Source organism: Lagopus muta, chromosome 6 (genome assembly GCF_023343835.1).
Source record: "Lagopus muta isolate bLagMut1 chromosome 6, bLagMut1 primary, whole genome shotgun sequence".
Classification (NCBI taxonomy): domain Eukaryota; kingdom Metazoa; phylum Chordata; class Aves; order Galliformes; family Phasianidae; genus Lagopus; species Lagopus muta.
This window is the reverse complement of record NC_064438.1, coordinates 58,536,100-58,558,867: the sequence shown is the minus strand read 5'-3', so window position 1 is coordinate 58,558,867 and position 22,768 is coordinate 58,536,100. Positions and strand designations below refer to the sequence as shown.

General features: G+C 46.5%; 1 long non-coding RNA gene across 3 annotated transcripts in view; it reads left to right on the top strand.

Moving 5' to 3' along the window:
* Positions 1–22,768, top strand: part of LOC125695123 (uncharacterized) — a 145,812-nt gene that overhangs the window by 11,018 nt on the left and 112,026 nt on the right. For all 3 annotated transcript variants that reach the window (XR_007377809.1, XR_007377808.1, XR_007377807.1), the window contains exon 2: positions 3,090–3,167. This is a non-coding gene — a long non-coding RNA (uncharacterized LOC125695123). The remainder of the gene's footprint in view (positions 1–3,089; positions 3,168–22,768) is intronic.

Here is a 22,768-nt window from a genome sequence, read left to right as displayed (position 1 = left end):
TCAGTACTGGGGTCACTGTGAGGTCACAGCTTGAACTGGTGATGGAGCAGCTGGTGAGGGAGTGCAGCTGGCCCAGGATGCACAGGCACACTGTTTGCACCTGTGCTCCCTGGGGGACCAGCAGGGGTGGACCCAGAGTAGAGCCCCTGCTGGGCTCATATAGGGGCCAGCCATGGCAGGGGGGCATCTCTTGGACTTGGGCTGCTTCTCAGGAAGAAGTGGTGCATAGCTAGAGATGCCCTTCACCAGTAGGGTGAGTGCAGCTCTTTTCTGTATGTGATTGTTGGCTTACCTCTGAATGTTTTCCTGGTATTGCTAAGAACCTGTCTGAAGCAATTTTGCTTCTCTGTGAGCATAACAGAAGTTTTAGGCCATTGCTCCTTGTCCTATAGCTGCGTACCACCAAGAAGAGGTTGACCTCCTCCACTTACCTCCCACCTCCCTACAGAGATTCATAAACGTTTATCAGATCTGCTCTCAGCCTTCTTTTCCCCAGACTGAACAGACCCAGGTCACTCAGCCTTTCCTCATACTGGAGGTGCTCCAGGCCCTTCATCATCTCTGTGACCCTCTGCTGGATTCCTTCAAAGAGATCCCTGCTTCTTTTGAATTGGAGAGCCCAGCAATGCACACAGGCATAGTGCAGGAATATCATGAAAACTCTTAGAAAAATCCTTCTCAACCAGATGATCAGAATCAGGTGAACTATACCAAATGGATTTAGGAAATGGTGTTTGATATTTCCATAAACTAACAGAAATGGATCTCGAGTAAATTGCTTTCCAGTGCTGATTTTCATTCATGTGGTGTTAAGAAAATGAGCTTACTCAGTAGAGTGGTTCCCTCCACACAGGAAGGAGGAATGCTTTGTGTATTCGCTATGGTGAATGCTTAAATGAGTAAGTAAAAGGAATACTTTACTTCTGCAGCGTTAGCTTGCTTTGAGGTTCACGTTCACAAGTTATCTCCCAGGTTCACACGCCGGCGATCTGTGAAAATAATCTGAAATGGTGTTGATTCACATTGAGATCGTGACAAACCGGAGTGCCGGGGCAGGACACATCAGTTTCTTGGAACCTCTGCTGTCTGTTTTATGAGCTGGCTGTGATGCTGGGCTGAAATTAAGGTCCTCTGGTAGGAGAGTGTCAGAGACAGCCATTGCTTTGTTGGGCTGGGTTTTGGATGTGTATCAGAACCCTCCTAAGGAAATCCCGTACAGGGATGTGTAGATGCTGCCTGAGTATGGATGTTTGGCTGAGTTTGCTGTGAAGCAGAAGGAAGGGATAGGCCCATCCGTAGGGGTGAGTGCTTGCAGCCTCATTATGGCTTAAATGTGAGTCCAAGAAGAAAAATGACGTGGAGGAGGACAAGTGGGGAGGGACATCCCATTAGCAGCCTGCCTGTATGACACTGTAAAAGGCAACTCTAGATCTGTCAGCACAACTGTGTGTGGAGCATGCCAAGAAGCCAGATGCTGTTCCTGCTGCTGAAAGATTTTTTTCCACAGCTCAGTGCTGGGGCCTTGTGATGTGAAGCCCTGCCCCATGTGTGGCCATGGGTGCGGGACTCTGCTGCTGGCTAAAGCAGTGAAGACAAGAGAGGGAGGGATCTTATATTTGGGCTGATACATAAAGTAATAACAAATTAATTGGATTGCAAAGTCAATTTAAAAAGGGAAAGAAAATCCCTTAAAAAAAAAAAAAAAGCCTTTGTAACACATAATGATTTGTATGTTTAGTAGTAACATCTGCCTTAGCTGTGTTCCTTCTCTCAGCTGTATTCCTCCCCACCAAGGCTAGTTTCTAATGAAGCATTACAAATAATTATGTCATTTTTTAGAAGACCATTGCTAAGTGAATGAGAGGCATGCTTAACAGCACTGTGTTATCTGCTCCATCTTCCTTTGTGTGCATCTATCCTGAAGGATTACAGCTTCCTGTGGCACGCGTGCTGGGTGGTGGAGGTGCACTCAGGAGGATCCTTTGGAGGCCAATGGGCAGAAATCCCCCGAATAAACCCACAGATCCTTAAGGAATCATTGCAGCCCTCATCTATCCACCTGGCCCACTGGCTGCTCTCCAGGATCACTCTGTGTTGCTATGCAAGGAGTCACAGAGGTGCCGTGCTGTTCTTTGTGGCCCTCAAGGACTTGCTGAAAAGAAAAGAGCTGTTAAAATAAAAGGCTGCATTAAAGAACAGCCATTAAGTTAAAGTTGGAAGTAAATCTGCTGTAGTGTTTTTTAACTTTCATTTTTTCTAAGACCTTTAGACTTGTTGTGTGTATAGAAAATATCTACTTCCATGGAAATTTCTGACTAAATCCCCAAAGACTTATATTTTGTGCTGAAATTCTATTTTCTTTTTATATCGTTTTATTGATTGGAAATCCTTATTTTCTGCTGGAAATGTGTTGGAAATGGTTACCTTTTCTTGACACATCCAGGAAGGGCGAAAGCACTGATCATTTTGCTAGCAGATTTAATAAGCTTTTAATACTTTCCTGGCATGTTCAAGTACTTCTTGGTCTGCAAATTTGTATTGCAATCCAGAAATTCAGGGCAGGAGAAAAGAAGTAGATACTAAAAAAAATAGCTGAAATAGGACAGGAAAAAAACCGCTACTGTGCAGTTCCCTGCGTGATGCTTCCCAGCTAGAGTGTAATTCCAGCTGCCACAAAGTGATTGTCAGATTTCATTGGTGCTTCATAGAAATTTCATATCTGGAAGTGCCCAAAGGAAAGCACAGAGTGCCCTGCCTCTGTTCTGGGCTGTGCCTCAGTTAATCCCACCAGCCTGCTGGGAGCATCCTTCTACAATCCTGGAGTCCACTACCGTTGGAAAAGACCTCCAACCCCGACCAGCCACCCTGCCCACATCCCTCAGTGCCACATCTCCACGTTCCTGAACACCTCCAGGGATGGTGACCCCAGCACTGCTGGGCAGCTGTGCCACTGCAGCACTGCTCTTTGGAGAAGAAATGTCCCCTGCTATCCAACCTGAATCTCCCCTTGTGCAACTTGAGATCATTGCCTCTTGTCCTAAAATGCTGTGGGTGGCCATGTTTTATACATATAATCCCCTCTTTTCTAGGTCGGCTGGCCACCATCAGCAACTTACTCTCACAATGGTTAAGTCAGCAGTGATTGAGACAACAGAGCCCAGATATTGGTAAGTGTGTGAAATTTACGTTAATCAACGTGCCATTGATGTAAGCTGTCTTGTATTTGTGTCCTTTTTGCTTGATACCTCTTTTCCCACGTGCAACGAGTCCTGCCAAATCAGATGCAGGACTATCTGCTGAAGTATTTTGGCTGATTTAGTAGATTGCCCTGCTGTAAGAGAAAAACTGTGAATGCCCCAGCCCTGGAGGTGTTCAAGGCCAGGTTGGCTGGGGCTCTGGACAGCTTGATCTATGGCTTGCCAACCCTGCCTGTGGCAGAAGATTGGAACTGGATGATCTTCAAGGTCCCTTCCAGCTGATGTCGATCTGTGGTTCTGTGAAATGAACGGAAAAGTCAAGGGCACTCATAAAGAATAGTCTGGTGCAGCCCTTCTTATTCATTCTGGGGAAGAAAAAGCTCAAGCACACTAAGGTTGTAGCCTTAGTAAGAATAAGCTGACATGGTTTTTGTGGAGTTACTCCAGTTGATCTCAGCCGTGAGCTGCTGAGATGCTTATCTGATAAATAACTGTGTGACATGGCATGTTCTGAGGGATCATGCTCTTCCTTCAGGTATTAAAAATATCTGGAGGATGTTGTAGCATCAGGTTAGTTATGCACATTAAATAATGCTATTGGCAGTGCTGTCTGGAGCTTTACATTGTAATGCTGTGCTACTGGTTGGTTATATTTCTGTCATTCTTTCTTTTCTAAGCAATAGCCAAAACCAACTGCCTTGTTCTGAGACTGGAGAAAGATGCATGTTGTTGTTGTTGCTCAAAGTGAAAATATTATGAAAATTACGCTTTGGACAAAGACATGAAACCTGACCTGGAAATTGTTCTGATATCGGAAGGATCTCTTGGCATCCCAGTGCAGTGTTCTATCCCCAGTCTGACCAAGCTGTGTGGCTCTCAGAATCTTTGCAGACGTTCATAGATGTTTAGGAGAGGCTCATGAGCGTTTGGGAGCTAAATCCTCTCAAGTCCCCATCTGAACTGAACAAATTCATTCTCATAACTACTTTACGGAGGGAAAAGAAAAGCCAGTAGGGCCACAGGAATGCCTATGTCCTCATCTTTTTCCAAATGGGCCTAAAGGGGTTTGTTCATCAGGCTTCGAATCCCTGACAAATCATCAGCATTTCAGAAAACAAACCTTGTGCCAAGTGTAGGATGATCTTCCAAGAATGCCTGTTTCATGCTTGTCCCTGCAGCCACAAGGGCAGCAACTCACCTCACTAGTATACTCAAGAGAGGTTCCCATAGAGCTCAGAAGGAAGATGTGTGGGAATATGGCCAGGATGGATGCCTGTATGCATGAGAACGGCTTTGTTCTGGAAACTGCAAAACCGTGTTTTGCATTTCTTACTCAAAGCATTAAGAAAGACCACATCCAATTTTCCCTGTAGTGAAAGTGACCAATTCCTTTGTCAAGTCAGTGTGTGACATTGTTGGTTCTGAGAAACTCGCTGTTCTCAAATACTTAAGCATGTTCGTGTCAATTTATGTCATTAAGGACATGCTTCATTCTACTAGCTTGATGAGGAACGTAAGTCTCTAAAGGTAATCACATGCTAAAGTGCCTTTTTGGAAAGGGATTGATTTAAACCTGATAGATTTAGACCCAGGAATGTGGCTTAGTGGGCACGGTGGGGGTGCAGTGATGGGGAAGACCTCTAAGATCACCAAGTCCAATGATCCTTAATGATGCTGTGATACAACTACAAAAATCATCCTGTTGACAAAGTGCCCATTCAGAAGCAGTAGTGTGGAGCTGTACTGCTGCTCATCTAATCGTAGCAACACAGGACTGAAAGACCCATGGCACAGAGTTCTTTGACTGCAAGGGTGCTCAGCCTGTGACCCAGAGGCTGGATATTGCCCCCAGATAAAATAAATCCACCTGCAATTGGTTCCTCCTTTTCAGGTAGTAACTCAGGAGGGCGTGAATTGTGGGCAGGTGGCTTCAGATGTTGCTTTGGTGGTGGGAACTGGGTGAGCATGGCCTGTGTTTCCCAGAATTACAGAATGACTTGGGTTAGAAGGGACCTCAAAACCCATCCAGTTACAACTCCCTGCCATGGGCAGGTGCCCCCACCAGCCTGGCCTTGGGCACCTCCAAGGATGGGGCACCTGCAGCTCTCTAGATAGCAGTACCAGGGCCTCACTGACCTCTCAGTGAAAATTTTTCTTGTGGAGTTCTTGCTGTTTTTTTTTAATTGGGGTTCCTGAAGTTGTCTTCCATGGGGTATGTGGTGCCAGAAACGGGGTCCTGTGACAAATATCAGCCAAATGTAGAGTACCACCTCTGGAGCAGTTTGCTTGGGTGGCAGGGTATATCATCCTGAGTCTCTCTGTAAAGGTTGCTGGGAACAGGCTCTTCAAGCTCATCTAAAATCCACAGCATTACTTTTCCTGGGATGCCTCAGGAGGTTCTGTTCCTCTGTTCAGGCACGCGGTGTCTTGGCAGGTTGTGGAGGGAGGATGGGAAGGAACGGCCCAGCCAGCATCCTGAGCACTACTCGCTCAGTTGGCATCCTTGCTAAGGTGGCACTGGCCATACCTGCTCCCTTCTTGGTCAACAGAATGTGGATCCTCATGAATTGGCACAAGGGTTTCTTGGGACCTCACGGTTAAATATCAACAGTAATTGTTGTGAAGGTCCCCCAGGCTCCCAGTCTGTTGGGTTTCACGTTTCTGTAAGCTGCTTTTGAACCCGTAAAACGTTCCAAAACGCTCCGGTCCAAATTTGGTTGTCAGCACTGCTGGTTTGTGGGATGAAGCTTTTCACTCCAAGGTTGTACCTGAGGCCCATTTCTGACCACTTTGCTCGTTTGAACTGCTTGAGTGAATCAGGTGAGAGGAATTAGGGTGCGGAGCTCAATTTGTCTCTATTCTGTCAGCAGAAATTTGGTGAAAACCTCAGTGAGGGTGTTGGTGGTATGAGTGTCCAGCTGCTAAAATACAGATGTTGTGCAGCTAAACTGGATTGATCCAGAACAGTATTTCCCTGGCAGGGTTTAGCATTCTTGATGCAAAGTGAACCCTCGCAGTAGGGCCTCTTATACTCCACATTTGTTCTTTAATGAGGCAGGTATTTAATCAATTGTAGAGAATACTGGTATCTGTGTTTTGCATATGTTTCAAATAACAATGAAACTTATACACGGTCGAAGTAATTGAAGCATAGCCTGATTTCAGAAGGGTGCACAGTCCTTACTGTGGTGAAATTTGAAGAGATTGGGGATCAATCAAAGTGTTTTAAAATTAAGGGTTTTCTGCAGCTGGGACACTCCCAAGTTGAGCTACTTTGGTTTCAGTTTATAGCTCAGCCTTTTTTCCCCAAGTCAAATGGTTTATTGTGCCCGGGATTTTGTAACTGTCACGTCTGAAAAGGAAAAGTATCTTTAAAAACCTGATATTCCATGGAGATCTAAACCTGCATTGAGCTGTGACCCAAACGTACCCTGAACTTTAATGGCAAGATGTTTAAGATTTAAATCCAGACGCATGTTTCACATGAGTTCCTATCCTTACATGTCAGAATTTGAATGTAATATTCAGTGAAGATATTGAAATTTGGTTTTGCTTCGCTGTTCCCAGAGAGTGGTGAGGTACTGGAACAGCTGCCCAGAGAGGTCGTGGATGCCCCGTCCTTGGAGGTGTTCAAGGCCAGGTTGGATGGGGCCCTGGGCAGCCTGGTTTAGCGTTGGATGTGGAGATTGGTGGCCCTGCATGTGGCAGGGGGGTTGGAGATTCATGATCCTTGAGGTCCCTTCCAACCCTGGCCATTCTGTGTTCTCATACTGGTCACACTTCTGGCAATTATTTACTGCCCCTACATATGACTTCAGCTCTTCTTTACCAGAAACCCCTTATCCTTACAGTGATCCATACCATACCATCTGTGTTCTATCTCTGCCTGCAAACATCTACATGTGGCACTGAGGGACATGTTTTAGTGGGGAAATGGTGGTGGTAGGTGAGGACTGGATGATCTTAGAGGTCTTTTCCAACCTTGGTGGTTCAATGACTCTGTGATGTTCTGGAGCACTGAAAATTCCCATATGAATGGGTAGAACCACGACCAGGTTTTCATAGTGTTGCATTACAAATGTATGTTAAGTTATTCTCTGCATTTTCTTGCTTATTCCCCGTGGAACAGAGACTAATATTTCTGGGGATAAAAGAACCAAACTTTGGTGGTCGAGCTCTGATCCAATACCTGCTGAGTACAGTGGAGATCTCTCACTGCTTAACAGGGCTTTGTGTAGGGCTGGGGAGCAGCACATCAGGGCTCAGAACTAGGACAAGTTGTGTTTAGCTGCGCTCAACAACTTGTTTGGTTTCAGTGATGTAGGCTACTTGTGTTTTACAGTTGACAGTTAATTGAGAACCTTTCTATTAACAGCCTCAGCTGAATGATGATTCTTAAATTGACTGATCCAATAGGTGGGTTTTGTGAAGAAAAAAAATCCAGTAGTCCAACACAGTCAGATATTTCAGTCCATTTTGAGATTCGTATTTGGCTTTGATTAATGGGTTCGCCTGGAGGTATTTCTAATAGCTGGGGAAAAAAAGCATCTTTGTAGAGAGAATATGCAAAATGAAGTGTGAAAAGTAGACAGAATGTAGAATGCCATATGTAAGGCATCGTGGTAAGTAATGAATGGGAGTTGCTTACATGGAACTCCTCGCAGGATCAGGTCCTGCAGGTCCCTGCAAAGCGAATGGGGGCACAGCACTCGGGGTTCTCCGAACCTTCTGGCTCCTGATGCGTTGGTTGTTGTACTTTAGGAGCGCTTGTTGTGAGCAAAACTCACTTTTAATGTAGAACTTCTGGTAGTGAAGTAGAGGAGAAGCTCCAAACAAAACCACATCAAATTGCTTAGCAAAATGAATACTGTGAAAAGTGATGTAAATTTGTCCAGCGTTAATGAAATTATATGGCGAACATGAAAACAAATGAGAGCGCACTGAACCTTAAAAAGGTGAGGAGTTTTCTGGAGTGAGAGATGTGACAGCTGCTATCTATGACATACAAGAGGAAGACAAAGGTTAGGAATGCGGCGTGCTTTAGAACAGAAGATTCTCTGTGCTTTGTCTTCTATATTGATAAGTGAAAATAGAGTTTTGTGGTTAGAATACGGCCTCAAGTGCAAAGATAAGAGCCCGGGTAAATACCAGCACTCCTCCATTCCCGAGGGAAGTTGTGGCCTGCCCACATAATTTGCAGATAAAGTCCCATCTGTTAAAACAAAGTACTGCAGCACCAGTAATAAATTTCAAGCAAAGACCAAGAGAGGTTATTTTTGCATGACGGACTTTGGTGAGCTTTATTTTAAAGCAGAAAAGTATTTGGAACTGCAGTACAGCGGGTGGTGTTGGCTTTCAGTTAGCTGTACTCTTTTATGGGGCAAATGAGAAATCCTGCCCCGCTTTATTTCCCCAGTAAACACCGCTGCATGACGAACCAGTGCGAGAATCCAGTCGTAAGGAAAACTCTGCTTCACAAATGACACACGCAGAAAAACAGCAGATGTCTGATGAAGTAAAGAACCGACTGATTGCCAAGTCTTTGGAAAACAAAATTAATTTCCTTTCGTCTTTGATAATGATGATGTAATGTAGTTAATAGGAAGAGCCTGCCGTGCTCGTGGAGTTATTAAAGAAGAAATGTAAGACATGCAGCAGGTCAGAAATACGGGCTTACTTAGCAGTGCTATAATCAGGGGGGTATTTATAGATGTGGAGCAAAAAGAAACGTGATAGTGATGTAGAACGTTGCATTTTGCCTTATTTGAAGCACAGGGGTGTAAAGAAACAAAACTCATGAATGTCCATTTAATTTGTACAGAGCTCTGGCTGTTCAGTGCAAAGAAGAAGAGACGTCTCGGTTGGCAGCTCCTTTGGTTGAGTGAAATTAAAAGTCCTTTGCCTTGGAACTACAGCTTCGGCCTCTTCTCACCCATAAGTCATAGAATCATAGAATCACCAAGGTTGGAAAAGACCTAAAAGATCATCCAGTCCAACCGTTCACCTATCACCAATAGCTCCCACTAAACCATGTCCGTCAACACGACATCCATCCAGTCGTGACTCAATCAGAGAGAATGGCCTCAAGCTGTGCCAGGGGAGGGTCAGGTGTGGGAGCAGGAAGAATTTCTTCTCCAAAAGAGTAGTCGGGAGCTAGAATGGGCTGCATGGGAGGTGGTGGAGTCGCTGCCTGGGGGTGTTCAAGAAGCGTCTGATGTTGTAAGAAGGAACAAGGCTTAGTGGGAAGTAGTGGGGGTAGATGGATGGTCGGACCGGATGATTTTGGAGGTCTTTTCCAACCTTGGTGATTCTAAGCTTGTTTTTTCCCTAATGAGGTGTAAGCCAAACAAAGGTCAGTGGCTGAATGGAGGTGGCCCTGGGTCAGGAAACATCTCGAAGAAAGAATGACAAAAGAGAGATAGCAGCTATTCTTAATGTTCAAATTCTGAACTTTCCCTTCCATTTGACCCACCCGAGGAGCTGTGAGGCCCGAGGTTCGCTTGCACCATTCGCTTTGATCGCTAGATGTCCCTGCACGCTGCTGCAGCCCCAGCAGGGCGCGGCGGTGGGAAGGTGAACGGCCGAGCTGTGCGTTTCCCTCGGGCCGCGCGGGAAGGCGCGCCGTGCGGGGACAGCCTGTGTGTGCTGTGTGCGCCCCGGTGGCGGAGCAGGCGGTGCTGGGATGTGCTGTGCTCTTACTGTGGGCACAACGGACGTTAGAGTTGCTCATGGGAACTGCTGGGGAGATGCTCGAATGGTTTGAGGAGCCGTACCTGGCTTGGCAAAGCTTTGATTCGATCTCCTCCCCCGTTGGCAAACAGTACGGCTGTACAGTGGTGATACCGAAATGGGAGGCTCGTTGCTGAGGCACGAAGTCGCCGCTGGATGCGTGTCCCTATCTGCGAGCCTGCGGATCCCGCAGGGCTGCCGTGGTGTAACTAATGGTGATGTTAACAAGGCCCACGATAACAATCTGAAGTTTTGCGTTACAAAGCACGTTTCCCGGCTCTGCCTAATAAGAGAAGCAGCACCTAATTAACCAAAGCCCAGTGCTGACCTGTTATGCAGATGATGGTTGGGGTAGATGAACTTAGAGGACTTTTCCATCCTTAATCATTCTATGACTTGCATTTGTTCCTATTTTTTACCCCTCGAGTAAAAAATGAACCCACTGTGATGAATGTTGCTGCTCACCTCTGCCTCAGTGTGAACGGCACAGCACTGTTGCTATGGCTGTCCTTGCCCTCATGCAGGTTGCAGGACTGGGTTTTCCTTCCCATGGACTGTAGGCTTGCTATGGCTGGAGGCCAGCATGCACTTGCTGAAGGTTGGCTTTGAGGTATGCTGTCCTCCCAAGGATTTCACCTGCTGGGACTCACTGGGCAACCTGTATGGCATGATGTGCCTTAAGAAGGAAAGGGAGGTTGTAGTGAGCTGGGGGTCGGCCTCTTCTCTCGTGTCATTAGTGATAGGACCAGAGGGAATGGCTTCAAGCTACGGCAGGGGAGATTCAGGCTGGACATTAGGAAGTATTACTTGTCAGAAAGGGTGGTCAGGCACTGCAATGGATGCCCAGAGAGGTGGTGGAGGCACCGAGCCTGGGGGTGTTCAAGGAAAGGCTGGATGTTGTGTTGAGGGACAAGGTTTAGTGGGAGCTACTGGGAATAGGTGAACGGTTGGACTGGATGAGCTTTGAGGTCTTTTCCAACCTTGGTGATTCTATGATTCTATGATTCTAAGATTTTAGGTGCTTTTTCTCCACCATTAACTATTTCCACCTTAGTGCAAATCAGAAATACAGAAAGCAGAGCAAAACACTGCAGAAGTAATGGCAGTTTCCAATTAACAAGGGAAAAATATTGCCAGAATTCAGTGTAAAATACCAAACGTTGAGGGGAAAAGAACATGTGACAGACACAGTTAGCTTCAGCTGAAATACCTGCGCAGGGACTGCTGTATTTCTTTTATTGTTACAGTTTTGCATATATGGCTGGAAGTTTACAGGCGTTTTCTTCAGTCTCAGGCTGCCCTATTCCTTATTTGACTGCTCAAATGCTGTTATAACAATAAAATTATTTGGGGCTTTGTTAAATACTTACAAAACTACTATGGGCATTAAAATACATGCCAGCTGATAGACTGTGTGTTTGTTAACCATTAACCATCAGCCCTTTAAGGCCCACCTGCCAATGAGTGTTTCACACCAAAACAACCAGCTGAAGTTCAGCACGTGGGGCTGCTCAGACTGAGGGGACACGTTGGAGAGGAGGACCTGTTCTTCCAAAATAGTGGTCAGGCAGTGATAAAGGCTGCCCATGGAGGGCTCACCGTCCTGGAGTGGTTCCAGAGCCATGGAGATGTGGCACTGAGGGATGTGGGCATGGTGGGGGGGTGGGCTGATGGTTGGGCTTGGGGATCTCGGAGGTCTTTTCCACCCAGACCCCTCTATCCCCCCACATCTCCCCTCTCACAAATAACTACGCTGTGGGTAAACCAACCCCATACAAGTGTATGTTTAGGTTAGGTCACCCACTGCTATCCAACTGGAACGATGGCTCATAAAGTAAAAGTGACCCCTTGAAATTCCTGTCTTTAGTAGGTTTGTTCACGTTTCAACTGGATAACTAATTATTTTTTTATCGTGCTAATGGGCTGTTATTCATATGTGGAAGCCATTTACTGCATGCACTGGATGGAAACAGACTCGTATTTCAGCTCAGAATATTTAACACTTAATAAGGTAGCCACCTGCTTTTAAGGTTATTCCAGCATATTCAAATACACTTTACTGCTCATTGTGAACGCTGGGATTATTTTTGATCTCCTGTAATGAAACAAATAGCCAAACCGATTTAAGCCCTGTATTTAAAAAAAAAAAAAAGTCTAGCCCCTCTAATTTTCTAAAATTCAAACAACTTTGTAGCAGCACCTTATAAATCACTTTGTGTTCTGTAAGTTTAAAAGCCAGGGCTGTGTGTAGCAAATGTTGGTTCTTCTCAGTGTGACACAGTGAAAGCACGGAGTGCATGGCGGGGTGAGGGCAGGTGCTGGGCTCCCATTGCATCCAGCACTGCCTGTTCCCTTCAGCCCCAACCAAAGCTGTCTGGAGCATTCCTGTTGAAACCTCAGCCCAGGAGAAATGATTCAGTGCATCTGTTCTACTTTGCCCCCAGATTTTGTCATGGCTCATGAACCCGCATCTGGGGAGCGGGAAGTACAAGCCAGGAATTGGCAGGGAGGTATTGCAAACGTGGCTCAGAGCCACATACCTCCTCCTCCTCCTCTAGGAACTGCTCAGGACTACAAACAGCTTGAGAAGTCATCTGATTTGCAATGGCTGGCATTGCTGCAGGGACAGAACTAGGGCTGTGTGGTGGCCGGGGTGGGGAAGTGTTACCTTCATTCAGCATTTCCTGTTCCTCTGGTTTTTGCTGTTGGATTTTGATGATGAGTATATGGAGAACAACACGATTAATACCATATTGGCCAGCTCCAAGATGGCAGCTTTTTCTGTGCACCGTCAGCAAGGCTGGAGTTTGCTGAGATGAGTTTTTCTTCTGGGAACAGCCACCCCATCTAGTGATCCCCAGTGCGCTCAGCTCACCAGACCACTAACTGCATCACTTCTGGTGCTTACCTGAAAGAAATAGAAAGAAGCGCTGCTTTTCTCTCTAGTTGCAGAGAATGGGCATCTATAGGTTGTGTAGAACATAGAATCACTTGAGTTGGGAAGGGACCCTTAAAGGCCATCTGGTCCCACTCCCCTGCAATGATCAGGGACGCCCTTATTGCATCAGGTGCTCAGAGCCCCATCCAGCCTGAGCCTGGGTGTCTGCAGGAACCACATCAGGGGGAGAAGGAAGTCAGTAGGGAGAGATCAATCTGCTTGGTTGGCTCTTCTTTTGGGTGAGTTAAACTGCAGGCTGTTCCAGTGGAGAGAGGGGCTTAGGATGGATTTGGGCTTCTGGCAGCCTTGCCTACAGCAGGAAACGTTCTCCAGCCTGACAGCTCTATTTCCAGAGCAATAATCCTTCTTGTAAGGTTAGCCATTGCAGTATCCCTGACAAGGGCATTCAGGAGGGGGGTCGTGATCTTTCAGGTAATCCCTCTGTAGGCCATTTGGTCTCTTGAAAAGAAAGGTGAGTATTTTACAGTTAGCCATAGTAACAGCAAGCTACAGGGTAGGAATCCCAGAAGCTCAGGGATTGGAATGGACCTCACCTAGTCCAGCCCCCAAGACGTGCTGCTGCCATTGGTATCAGCTGGTATCATCTAGGATGGACAAGGCTTAACCATGTGCTGAACAAAAGCAGAGCTTCTTGGTGCAGTTCTTTTGATTAAATTTGCTGGGTTTGTGCAAAACAGAATACTTGTTGGGGAAAGTAATGGTTTGAGTGACTTTGAAGCTTGGCAACTGCTGCTGTAGGAGTGAACCGGGGCTCTTCTGAAGTGGATGAGTTCTGTCAATTCATGGGTTGTATTTTGGATTTGCACCCTTAGAATGCGAGAGGCTGCAAACTATGGCTGTATGACAGATCTTATAAAAGTGAGGAGAGAACATGGGCCGAGTTTTGTAAGTAACCTAGTATATAACAGTTGGGAATTGATTTCACTCATGTGCCTTCCTTTTCCTACCTCTATAATGGGAATAATGGTGCTATGTTATGGCAGGTGCTTCAGCATGCTGATGAGAGAGGGAACAAGAATCCTAGAATGGCCTGGGTTGCACAGGAGCACAGTGCTCATCCAGCTCCAACCCCCTGCTGTGTGCAGGTCGCCAACCAGCAGCCCAGGCTGCCCAGAGCCACATCCAGCCTGGCCTTGAATGCCTGCAGGGATGGGGCATCCACAGCCTCCTTGGGCAGAGCCCCACTGAGTTGGTGTACGTTCCTAAACCCTGGATCTGACAAAACTGTATATATATACAAAGGTGTATTATCCTCTTTCATTCCCAGTCTCAGCACCATGCAATAGTTTGAGATTCCTAATAAATCAGCATAAGCAATGGGCTAGGCCTGTCTTTACCCATAGCAGTTATTTTCTTGCATGGACAAAGAATACACAGATTCTGCAGCATTGGCTCTTGCCTATTGTATGCTTAAACAACGTGTTCTTGGCTGTAACAGGGAGCAGATTCTCTCGAGCAGCACAACAGTTTGCATATTTTCAGGATACTCATCTTCTTGGAGAAGGCATAGTTTGAGCTTCTGAAAGAAGAGCATATGGCACATAGGTACAGTGCTGAGCAGTGCCCACGTGCCCTGTTCAAGTAGTTTCCATCACTTCTTTTGTGAATGACAGAGAAAACTGGAAGCCACCCTTATGCTGGCTGTGGTGTGGGCTCAGCAGGAGCACTGGTGGGCTGCCACTTGGCTTTGCTCGGAGGCAGGGCTCTTCCCAAAGCACCCACCCCATATCCATGCTCAGGATGCAGCACAGCCAGAGGTGCAGCCCTGCTCTGTGCCTCTCCGCTCCCCTGCGCTCTGTGGGTGCTGCAGGAGAGGGCTGAAGTGCTGCGCTGGTTGTGCCAGCTCTGCTGCAGGAATGCTGACACAAACAAAAAGGAGATAACTTGGAAATTCTATTGCTCCGTTGATGTTATTATTGTAGCTAATGGTCTGTCAGCATTTCCATTATAAATCCCCATTTTCAGGGTTTTATAACTGAGCCGTAAAAATTCTCTCCAGGCTGAATTTGGCATGTGTGTTTTCAGCCTGAGAGCACATGTGTCAGGGCTTCTTTTGGTTGTGTATTTTCTTTTCTGAAGAAGAAAAAGGTGGAATTGCATTCACAATTTTTGATATAGAATTGCCAGGGAAAAACAAGCCAACAGAAAATGGGCAATTGGTTACAGATGCTTTCTTTGCACTCATCTGACTCAAAAATTGCTGAGTTATTTCAGCTGTAATGGTGGGTATGTGTAAGGTTAAAATGGTGGATTTAGCACTGTTCCTTTCTTTATGGTGCTGGAATTTGATGAGCAAATGGAAAACAGAGACCAATACTGCATACACTCATGTGGAAATTCATCTGTGTGCAAACTGAGATCCCAAACCTGCCCCGTGCTGCCCTCATGCTGTCCTGGTGTCAGCACGGTGGTATGCAAGGAGAATGCTGGTGTCTTTTCCTTTATGCCATCACTTCCCATGGCCCTGTGCTGGTGAGCAGCCCCACAGTCTGCACTGGGCAGTGGTGTTAATGGGGAGCTGCAATGGCCATGTGTTCCCACAGCTCTGAGCCTCAGCTCTGTGCGCCATGTTCACAGAGGAACCTGCCTGCAACTCACCCCAGAGGAGCTTACACAAAGCACACGATGTAGGCTGAAGCACCTGAAAGGAAAAGATACCAAAGAGGAAGACCAAGATTGTCTGAATTCTCTGCTGTCTGCATGCACTTTTTCTGCCCTGTGGTTCTCGATTTATGCCAGAATCACCCAGGTTGGAAAAGACCTCCAAGATCACCCGGTCCAACCACCCCCCCATCACCAATAGCACTCACTAAAACATGTCCTTCAACACAAAATCCAAGCGTTCTTTAAAGAAGAGAAAGTGCTGACTGACGTTTGTAGGTGATTTCTCTTCATTCTTTCATTTCCACAAACTAATTTGCTTCCACCTTAATTGCTTACCCCAAGAACTGATTCTGAGAGTGCGCTGCAATGAAGACCATCCATTGACTTATTTTTGGCCTGCAGGGTGTTTTCTGCATAACATTTTATAGAGCCATAGGTCCAGCAAGGTTGGAAAAGGCCTCTAAGATCATCCAGTCCAACCATCCACCTGCCACCACTATTCCCCCACTACTGTGCAAGGGATTATGATAGTCCTGTGTTCTGTGCTGTAACAGCCCTGCCATTATCGTGCTGTGACATTTTATAAGCTCTAGTGTCTAGAAAGCATATAAAGTAATGGCTGTGGAAAAGTATGACCTAAATTTTTATTTTATTTTTTTTTTTTTCATTTCATCAGATGTGTGTTTTTGTAAGTATTTGATTCTTTAAATTTTTGCTATCCATACTGAATATTTCCATGATGTTTTTAACATCCCATGATATATAACATCCCATCATATCTTAAACATTCCTTTACATCAGTATGAAAGGTCGTGGACTTGGGCTGTTTTTCATTTCATGAACATCTGGGCTTATGAGATTAACAGAACAGTATAGCATTGCCTTCTTTTTGGTCACTTTTATTAATAACTTGTGAATAACACTTGTCTTCTACCATGTGGGCTATACTTCTGTTGGGGCAATTTCCTCAGTATAATAATGGCTGCTGGTTAACCCTTTACTCACAACTGCTGCTGTTATGTGCTTAAAGCATTTCTTTATAGAATCATAGAATCAATCACCAAGGTTGGAAAAGACTTAAGAGCTCATCCAGTCTAACTGTTCACCTATTCCCAGTAGCTCCCACTAAACCATGTCCCTCAACACAACATCCAGCCTTTCCTTGAACACCCCCAGGCTCGGTGACTCCACCACCTCCCTGGGCATCCATTGCAGTGCCTGACCACCCTTTCTGAAAAGTAATACTTCCTAATCTCCAGCCTGAATCTCCCCTGCCGTAGCTTGAAACCATTCCCATTATATGCTCAGAAGGACTGATGTGATTTCTGGTTTAGCAAAACTGTGGAACAAGAATGAGAATCATCCAAAACGGTGCCAGTAAAGGCTTAACTGACCCCATGGTGGCTCAGAGGAAACCTTATCACACTCTACAAGTGCCTGAAAGGAGGTTGTGGTGATGTGGGGGTCAGCCTCTGCTCCCAGGTAACAGCGACAGCACAGGGGGAACGGCCTCAAGTTGTGCCAGGGGAGGGTCAGGTTGATATTAGGAAGCATTTCTTCTTCCAAAGAGCAGTCAGGGGCTGGAACGGGCTGCCCAGGGAGGTGGTGGAGTCGCCATGCCTGGAGGTGTTCAGGAACATTGGGATGTTAAGGCTGGATGTTGTGTTGAGGGACATGGTTTAGTGGGAGCTATTGGGAATAGGTGAACGGTTGGACTGGATGAGCTTTGAGGTCTTTTCCAACCTTGGTGATTCTATGATTCTATGATTCTATGATTCCATGTTGTGCTGAGGGACGTGGCTTAGTGGGAATATTGGTGGTAGGTGGATGGTTGGACTGGATGATCTCAGAGATCTTTTCTAACCTCTGTGATTCCATATTATTAAGAAACACTTCTTCCCTTAAAGAGCAGTGCTGCACTGGCACAGCTGCTCGGGGAGGTGGAGGAGTCACTGCCCTGCTGAGCCGCGGAGATGTGGCACTGAGGGATGTGAGCATGGTGGGGTGGGCTGCGGTTGGGGATCTCGGAGGTCTTTTCCACCCTGGATGATTCTGTGATTCCATGGGAAAGACCACAATCGGCCCCTGATTTTAAGTCAGGCACCTGGTTTCCTGCATTGCCTCCTGCTCCAGTTCGTGTGGAACCTGGACAAACTTGTAGAGCATGCATTGCAATCTTTGTTCAGAAAAGGTGGGGGAAACTTCCGTAGTTACAGCTATCCTTTAATGGAGTTTATCAGCCAGAAGTGTGGAAGAGTTGGTTCTGTACCTGTAGGCAGAAACACAGGCTTGGAGACAAAAAGGCTTCAATATATAGCTCCAAAATAGGTCACCATTCATCAGTCCTTTTAGCCTTCATTTCTTCTCTTTTGTCTGCTTATTTGTATGTTTGGTGTATTGTACCTACCATAGCAATTCCATGGATTTTGGCCACAAGGTGGCATCTGATTTCATAATCTTCCTTTGCAATATCACTCTTTTTTCCAGTCTTCATGGACTAATGCCCAGTTTTCTCACAGCAAATTATAGCCTCCTTTCCTCCTGCCTTAGGGAATGCCTTCAGGAACACATGCACTATGACTTTCTGTGGCCTTCTGACTCCCATAGCTGGAACTTCCAGCAGTAGCAATGGCCTTGGTGGCACGCTCTGCTCTGTAACTCCCATCCTCCATCCTTGCAGTGTGTAACTGCTGCATTTGCTAGGACTGTTCCCTGGTCAGTGAGAGCTGACATACAGTGGTCTTTCTGCCTGTGAAGTCCCTTGTTAAGAAAGCTGGTGTTGGGCTGGCCTCCTGCCTCCAGAAAAATACCCTACAATTTCTTAATTGTCACTGAACTTTCTAAAGCTAGGGATAACGTTTCCTTCTTTCTGCTTCTGGTTATTTTCCATGTGCCTGCATTTGGGGGATGAAAAACACTTACTTGGAGGGCCAGCAAGAAGCCTAGCCAGCTCTGTTTTGCAGCAACTAACTATAGCACCTGTGTTCCTGACTCATCAAAGGAAGCAATTCTAGAAGGTGCCAAGTGTACTTTAAGTGTTTTGAATAACAATCCAGCTGCTGGGGAATGGAGCCTCAGCAGCAGCGCATATCCAGATGATCCTACAGCCCACCACAAACATCTGTGGAGACTCTTTGCAGGTTAGAGACCACAGGGTAAGGACCCCTGTCAGCCAGGATGGGAGACCACCTAGGAATGTGAGGTGTGGGTGGGTACTGGGCAAGCATACAGTGAACGATAGAATAGGCAGCAGGTAGTTCAGCTTCGTTACTGCTGAACTGACGGATCAAGAAAAATGGGAGAATTATCCTTCATAGAGTCTTTTAGACTGGAGAACACCTTCAAGGTCATCAAGTCCAACTATCGACTTGACTTACTGTGTCCCATCTCTCAGCCATGTCCCTTAGTGCCATGTCTACACAATGCTTAAATAGCTCCAGGGATGGGGACTCCAGCACTGCCCCAGGCAGCCCATTCCAGTGCCACCACCCCTTTCATGAAGAAATTCCTCCTAGTGTCCAACCTCAACATCCCTGAGCAACTTAAGCCTGTTTCCTTGAGCGAAAAAGGCTGAAGCAGTGAAAATAATTTCTTAACAAGAAGTTTGGTGAAGAGTGCAACAATTAATTACCATCTCTGTGCTAATGAGGCTCATAGTTGGATGTTTTGTATCTAGCAAATAGCAAAGTCTGGCTGGATCTTTGTGTTCAGAGATGAAGGCTGAGCTCTTCACAATGTTTTCCTCAGCAGTGGGATGTGCTGTTAAGATCTCTCTCCTCCTATAGAGGAGATGCACCTGCTCAGGTCAGCCACATGTGGCTGATATTGGCAAGTGGGGATGACTGTGGAGAGCACAAACAAGTCGTAAGGGAACGCTGAAGGTTATTTTGATAGATGCTCTGTTAACTTAAATAAGTGGCTCCTTCTGTAGCTACTTCCCCTAGCATCTTCAGTCTTGTCTGCGTGTCCATAGCACTTCTGGTAAGCAGGGAGGGTTTGCTGTCTTGTTTTTCACATGAAGAACTGGAATGTGGAGAAATTGTGTCTGGAATGACAATATTTTTAAAGTATATAATTCTCAGTAATAACTTAAGGTTCTATTAAAAAACAGACCCTTGAAGGATCTGTGTGCAAGCAGTTTGCCCAGGATCACACCGCAGCTGTGTAACAGAGCAGACAGGCAAGGCTTGCCTTCCCTACGTCTGTGGGCACTCTGGTCAGCAGGATGCCTTCCTCTGCATGGAGACAGACTGCAAGTCTTCACTGAATCGATGTGCAGTGCAGTGCTTCCAGGAATGGTTTCCCTTGGGGACTGATAGGGCTGAAGGCTGTCCCGCTTGCTGCAGGTATTGCTGGAACCAGAAGAGATGTCTGTAGAGTAACTTCACGCATTTCCCTTCTCTCTGAGCCTCCCTTCAGCCTTCTGTGTTTGAAGGGACACGAAAAAGCTGCTCGAGGCAGGATCTGCTCTTGTGCTGAGCCTTTGCTCAAGCCGCTCAGTGGTGCATGTTGTGAAGGATGCACCAGGTAACCGCCTCCCAGGGCACTGGGCATAAAAGAGCTCTTCTGAGTGAGTACCAAAGAGCTGACTTTCAAGCAGCACACAGCTAACCTGGAGAATATTCCAGCTAACTTTTTCATTTCAAATTGTTCAATTTGAAATTCTCTTACTGTATTTATGTTTGTTATTGACAAGTTTCAAAGTCTTCCATTCCAGACCTGGAGGAAGGCAGCTCTCAGGAGCCAAGGGCAGCTCTCCACGGATGCTTTCATTTTTAGCTTTTCATGTCTGCTTAAATGCATTGTGACATTCTTTTCTTTATGAATTGATAGCCATTGGCAGTGGCCAGTAGGAAAAAGAGCCATTTTATGTGCTTATCCATCCCCTTAGAGAGAGAGGAGGTGTATTTTTCTAACATACACTCCATGCAAGTGTGTCTGTTGCATCTCTCATCTAAATATCTCCAGATAACTCCTCTGCAAATTGTAATGCAATCACTGTGTTGCATGATGAGACAATGAGAAGAATAAGGGGCAATAAGAGACCAACTCCTACTTCTTTTACAAACCCAGAGACAAGCATATATTTGTCTCCTGCTGAACAATGAGAAGTCTCTGTTGTATTATGATCAACCTGAAACCAGAAATGGAACTACAGTTTATATGTACTCCTGTTTTTCTGCTAATGTGCTCAAAATGGGGACAATTTGGCAAATATGCTTCAGTAGAACTGGAGTCTTCAAGTAGAAAAACCTTCCCCTGTCAGAGAGGGAGAGTAAGTAGAGAAGGATGTTATTCCTCTTTTGGTCTCTTGCATGGCTCATTGGAAACTGTCTCTTCTGTGACTCTCCAGTGTGAAATGGGGGAAAAAAATAATCCATTCTGGTCTCACTTCTGTGTTTCAATCCCAAACCTCAATTTCCTTCCATGTCAACCACCTTCTTTACTCCCTTTGATGTACCACTGTGCGATTCAGTGGGATCTGAACTTCATATGTGTACTTTGCTGTCTCACCTGCTCTTGCCTGCTCTTGTTTTGACATTTCTTCACGGGCAAACACAGACAAGTAGCACTTGGGAAAGGCTCAGGAAGCTCAGTTCCCATCTGGCCAAAAATTCAAAGAACTTGTGACCCACCCTAATCACATCCACATGATGAAATAGGAAGCCATTCCATGCTGTTCAACGTTTCGATAGGTCGTCTGGGATGGACAGTGGGGAAGATGCTTCAGACTACTTTTTCCAGTTATAACACTAATCTCCATTGTCTGACCTTTGGCAAAATGATTTAATTTGTGGTACAGCCCAGGCTGCAATGTGGGCCAAGGCCTTTGAGATCCTTGGACAGAAAGAGTCCTATCTCTGTGAAATGCTATCACTGTGATTTTGTTGGATGTGTGCATCTGTCTGGCACAGGTTGCCCAAGGAGGCTGTGGATGCCCCATCCCTGCAGGCATTCAAGGCCAGGCTGGATGTGGCTCTGGGCAGCCTGGGCTGCTGGTTGGCGACCTGCACACAGCAGGGGTTGGAGCTGGATGAGCACTGTGCTCCTTTGCAACCCAGGCCACTCTTTGTGTATGCTTGCAAATATGGGGGCAAGACAACTGACAAAATGCCATAAATCAAGAAATCTGGAAAAATTTCAATAAGTACTTAGTTCTCTCACTTTGAAGTTTGTAAATCTCAGAGTCCATATTAGGGAAAATATTTGTCTGCATGATGTCACTTTTCAGACTATGCTTAATGCCCCTTCTCTCCCCATGTGAAAAATACTGAGATTGATGTAAGAGACATCAGTATGTCCACCCTCAGCTCTTTATAGGGGCTGGGAGGTTGGGGGTGGAGGAAAAGCGTGTCACAGCGAGCCCAGTGTTGATCACAGAATCATAGAATCACAGAATGGTTTGAGTTGGAAGGGACCCTTCAAAGCCCTCTGGTCCCACTGCCTGCAGTGCACAGGGCACCCACAGCTCCATGTGTGCTCACAGCCCATCCCCTGACCTCGGCTGTGTGCAGGGATGGGGCAGCACCGCCTCTCTGGGCAGCCTGTGCTGTGCTTCACTACCCTTGTAGCAAGAAACTTTTTTCTTATATCCTCTCTAAATCTCCCCTTTGTCAGTTGGAAACCATTTTCCCCTGCCCTACAGGCTGCACGAGTTCTACACTGCACGAGTTCTACACTGCTGGATTCAGTGCGGGAAATTCAGGATCCAGAGGAGCCACAAAGATGATCAGAGGCTGCAGCACCTCTGCTATGAGGACAGGCTGAGGGAGCTGGGCTTGTTCAGCATGGAGAAAAGAAGGCTGCGGGGTGACCTCAGTGCAGCCTGCAGTACCTAAAGGGAGCCTGCAGACAGGAGGGGAGTCAGCTCTTGGAAAGGGGAGATGGCAGCAGGACAAGGGGAAATGGCTGGAAGTTGAAGGAGGGCAGATGGGGTTGGATGTCAGGGGGAAGTTGTGTGCTGTGAGAGTGGTGAGGTGCTGGAACAGCTGCCCAGAGAGGCTGTGATGCCCCGTCCATCCCTGGAGGTGTTCAAGGCCAGGTTGGATGGGGCCCTGGGCAGCCTGGGCTGCTGTGAAATGTGGAGGTTGGTGGCCCTGCATGGCACAGGGGGGTTGGAGCTTCATGATCCTTGAGGAGCCTTCCAACCCGGGCCGTTCTGTGGTTCTGTGAAAAATAACGGGGTGAGAGGAGCCCAGCAGCACCTCAGCACCTCCCCGTTCCCCACCGGAGCTCCAGAAGGACTGAACTGCAGACTTCGCTTCGCGGCTCCCATTCC